General features: G+C 41.0%; 1 pseudogene; it reads right to left on the reverse strand.

Moving 5' to 3' along the window:
• Positions 1–1,661: 1,661 nt before the first annotated feature.
• On the reverse strand, positions 1,662–4,932 carry LOC149183011 (pentatricopeptide repeat-containing protein At2g03880, mitochondrial-like; annotated as a pseudogene).
• Between the last annotated feature and the right edge of the window lie 248 nt (positions 4,933–5,180).

A 5,180-nucleotide genomic window follows, 5' to 3' on the forward strand; every position in this document is an offset into this window, starting at 1 on the left:
ACCTTTAGACATGAGCACCAAGAGATCGATTGATACCAGTACGTATCCAGACTCCAGATCAGTGAGGATCCGTGGGACCTCACCTTGCCACACGAGATCTCAGCAGTAGTTCTATCTCAGATCAGATCCATTCCCGGGAGACGAACTAGGTCCTCCAGCATTAAACAGCGTGCAAATCTCCCCAAGAAACGATTTAGTGGATAGTCTGCACTTGCCATCGGCTCTTCATCGGACCAACAAACTTTGTTGAGTTTCTTCGGTGTTATTCATTCAGCCTCGGATGTTAGGAGAGATGGGTCTGATTCTCAGACCTATTAGCTCCTGGATCTTCTCCACTAAGGCCAGAGGTTGATTTACTTCATGCATTGTATCTTTTATAGGAGACCTATGGTTCCCCACTTTGTATATACATCAGTGTACTCAACAGTCCCTTTAACCTACTTTGTGGTCATTAGTTAGACATAAATATAATTATCTTATCTTATTATCTAACAAAATATGTTTACAGTGGATTTATGCAGTCTTCCTTCAATCTGCATCTCTCAAGCTCCTTCTCTTGACCTGTTTCGTTGGATTGCTGAACTTACATTTGGTGTGTCAGGGCCCACAACACAAATTCCAGACAATGGGCAGAGACCTTAAACAATCAACACATCTCAATACTCAAAACAGAGGGCCTTCTGTTAGTCAAAGTACACATATACTGTACATGGATTTTACATAAAATCTCTCTCCTCTAACTGGCCTCATTTACATTCAATTGGCCTCTGTCTGGCCTATCGACCTTACTTGGCCTACTTCGCCAATCTTCTCTCTGGTCTGCTAGACTGGTTCTTTACAAACAAATATATATCTATTGATTTGTTAGGATATCTCCTAACAGAACCAAGGTTTTTTAGAAACCTGTCCCAGCTCCTAGAAAACTGCCCTTAACACCTAACACCTCAGCCTATCGTTTGTCCCTCTGCTTATGTTGGCATTGAGAAATTATTTTAAAATAAGCTCAATCTCAAGTCAAGCTAGGAAGGCACAATCTCTGCAGTCAAGCTAAAACGCTGAAAATGTGCTGCTAGGTGTAAGTTGAGAAAATATTAATAAAGGTTGAAAGGCACAAAATTCATGCTGATTGTCATCGATCTTGGGAAGAAATCCGCAACTTGGTTTTCTTTCTTATGCTCCAACCATGCTTAAAAGTGATAAATGGATTTCGCTTTAACCATCTATGCTACACGTTCCATTAATTCCATATCTGACTGTTCAAAGACTTGAACACAGTAGCCATGGTGTACAAAGGATAACAACACCAACACAGAAGTTGTGCAACCACATCGTGTAACATCTAGATGTTGTTTTGAATACCAGCAATTTCTTGTTATGTTTATTCATGTACATGGTCATCGTAATAATTAACTGTATAGATGTTGTGTTTCATGTGTGTCTGTTTTGGGGGAGGAGGGCAAGATGCTAAAATCTCCAAATGCTACAACTTCTTTTCTTGGGAAAAAAATCATAATTTTATTAGTTCCTTGAAAAAGTTTCAAAATTACATTCTTAAGTTTCAAAATTACATTCTTCACATGCTTTCTGAAGCTGAAGCGTTTTCTACTAATTTCCCTCACTTGGGATATTCCAAAGCTTTAAAAAAAACAGATATGAAACTGCTTTTTCTCAACTTCATTGGATCTGGTACATCAAAAAATAGAACTCCATTTATCCACTCAGAAAATGGATATCCTTTTCATGTTGGAGATAAAACTTTAATATCTAGAAATAAAATAAATAGTATGATCAAATTTGTTAAAGAGTAAGCTTTGATTAAAGATAATAAAAAATTTAGACAAAAGCATCTCTTGCTCCCACCATTATTTAATTTTGAAAATGAAGGTGATAATATTCTGAAATATCAAATATCCCCATTCCTATTTTCTGTTATCATTCAAGTATCACGCTGCATTAGAATTCTAGCTTTGGAATCAGCTACTACATTTTCCCCTATACACATGCTGAAGAGCCGGATGATTGAAACACTCTAAAACCTTTGGATCTCCGAATGTTACACTTTATCATAAGCCAAAACAATATGGTTCCTGCCTAAGAATTGCATACCTGAGAATATTGATACATTAACACACAATGGTCAACTTAGAGCTTGTTTCAATTAGCATCCCCAATAACGCCCACAATAACACTGTCCATCTCTGAAATGATGGAAACGGTTAGCGTCCCTCGCAACAATTTCTCGTGCAGCAATCATGGGAATGAACTCGGTGGTAGTGACAGTTACTACACACTTTGAGGTTCTTGATTATTCGGATAGGTGTCCCCAGGGGTGTGTTGATCAGCCCATATGCAATTGCTAACTTCTCATTGTGATAGCCAAGGATATTTTCCTTCTGCTTCCCTACATCATGCAGTGAAAATTTGAGTCAGGCATGTATCCTAGCTCTTTCATCTGCCCAGACAATATCTCCATCGTTGCATAAATTGTCTATTTGTGGGGCTGTTGTGTCGTCTCCTACATGAAAGGTATGCAAATGTTTGTTAACCTCTATCCAACTCCATCCTGCATTTTTTTTAACCTTCCTCTCCCTCATCAATTTTCTTACTCTTTCAATGTCATCCCACCTTCCAGCATCTGCATAGATATTTGACAGTAGCACATAATGTGCAGCATTTTTTGGGTCCAATTCAAAAAGCCGTTCTGCCACAGTTTCTCCTAACTCGATATGGCGGTGGATCCTACAGGCACCAAGCAGTGATCCCCACACGGAAGCATCGGGTATTATGGGCATTTTGTTGATAAAGTCATGTGCCTCATGCAGGTGCCCAACACGACCAAGGACGTCAACCATGCAGCAATAGTGCTCCATTTCGGGTGAGATTTGGTAATCTCTATCCATGCAATGAAAGTAATTCCATGCATCCTCCAGCAGGCCAGCATGGCAACAAGCAGACAGAATGCCAATGAAAGTAACACGATCTGGCCTTATACCAGACTGTCGCAGTTGTTCAAAAAGTTGAAGGGCTTCCCTGCCATATCCATGCATGGCATATCCTACAATCATAGCAGTCCAGGAGACCACGTTTCTTCTCTGCATTTTCCAAAACACTTTGCACGCATTCTCTATACACCCACATTTTGCATACATGTCTACTAGAGCATTCTCCACATATATATCAGACTGAAACCCATTTCTGAGTATATCTTCATGGGCAGCCTTGCCGAATTCCCAAACTGCCAAGTTGGCACAAGCTTGGAGGACACTAGAAAATGTGTCTGAGTCTGGCTTTCTCCCTGTCAACTGCATTCGTTGAAAGAGGGTCACAGCTTCACCAAAATACCCATTCTGCGCATACCCCGCAATCATCCCATTCCACGAGACAACATCCCGTTCAGGCATTTTCCAAAAGAGCTCCCGGCTTCATATATACACCCATTCTGTGTATACCCTGCAATCATTGCATTCCACGAGGTTATGTTCGGACTAGGCATTTGCTCAAAAAGCTTCTGGGCTTCATCGACATACCCATTTTGCGCATACCCTGCAACCATGGTGGTCCACGAGACTACATCTCTCTCAGGCATTTCCTCAAAGAGTCTCTGAGCCTCCTCAACGAGCCCATTCTGCGCACATCCTGATATCATTGCATTCCATACGACCACACTTTTTTCTGACATTTCCTGAAACAGTTTCATTGCCTCCTTAATTCGCCCAGTCTGTGCATACCCTACAAGCATTGCAGTCCATGAAACCACATTTCGTTCTGGCATTTCCTCAAAAAATTTCATGGCCTCATCCAAACGTCCAGCCCGAGCATATCCCACAACCAGAGCAGTCCATGAGACCACATTACGCTCTGGCATTTGTCGAAAGAGCTCCAAGGCCTCATCAAGAAAACCCTCCCGTGCATACCCAGCGAGCATTGTAGTCCAGGAAACAACATTTCGTTCAGGCATTTTGTCAAACACCTGGCGTCCATTCTCTAAACTCCCACATTTGACATACATATCTATAAGGGTGCTCCCCACAAAAATATTGGATTGAAACCCACTTCTAAGTATATCTTCATGGATCTCCTTGCCATCTTCCAGAGAACCTAAACTCGAGCAGGCCGGGAGAACACAGGCGAAAGTAAATTCATCCGCTTGGATGCCTTCTCGCTTCATCTGATAAAACATAGCCAAGGCTTCCCTACCATGGCCATACCTGGAATAAGCTGCAATCATCGCAGTCCATGAAACCACGTCTCGCTGAGGCATTTGGTCAAAAAATCTGTGAGCATCCACCAGACGTCCGCACTTGGCATACATGGTAACAAACTTATTTCCAAGAGAGATTTCTTTAGATTGAAATCCCGTTTGGATGGTGTGGGCATGGACTAGCTTGGCCTCTGGAAGGGCTCTGTTAGCAGCGCAAGACTGCAAAAGACAAGCATAAGTAGAGGGATGTGTGGAGTGATAACTATCAGACTGTAACATGTGAAGCGCTTCTTTCAATCGTCCCTGCCTGCACAGTATGTTCACATCGCCATTGACATCAATGCGATGGTAGATTGTGCGAGTGTTCCTGCTGGCTGTTGCCTGATCATTATCATATTCTTCTTCTTGAAGGGTACCGGCATTAATACTGAGGCCATGTTCACGTGTGGACAATGGCTTACTTGAAGGGTGTTTGTTCTGTTTCAGCCATGGCTGTGCCTTAATTGCCATCCATCTAATATTTGACTGAATATTTGAGCTCAACTCTCGGTAAGCCAGAAATATGAAATTATACCATTACCCTTTCTTTGAAATTAGTCTAGATTGCCCTCCTTGCGGAATTCAAACAGGGAGATGATTCCTGTGCATTACTTATTTGATCAAATACAAGTAAGATAGATGTTCGCATGAAAGTGGGCGAACACTTATTATAAAAATGGGCTAAATAAACCTTCTTCCTCCTTTTCTTTCCCCTAATTCACGGATATTTGAATAAATGACTTTTTTTTCTTCTCCCTTTTTCCTTTTTTTCCAAAAAAAACCGTAATTATAAAAATAATTTTATTTATAATTCTATTTTGCATAGTATGATAGGAGTATACTGGCTTTTATCACGAGCAAGGAAATCCAGCAAAATATAGGAGAACATGCCAAGATAGTACATAATAAAAAACTGAACAAAGTGTCTTTACAATCCTCC

Source organism: Pinus tabuliformis, chromosome 3_2, assembly GCF_031772625.1.
Source record: "Pinus tabuliformis cultivar Carrire ecotype Pingquan chromosome 3_2, CPIR1, whole genome shotgun sequence".
NCBI lineage: Eukaryota > Viridiplantae > Streptophyta > Pinopsida > Pinales > Pinaceae > Pinus > Pinus tabuliformis.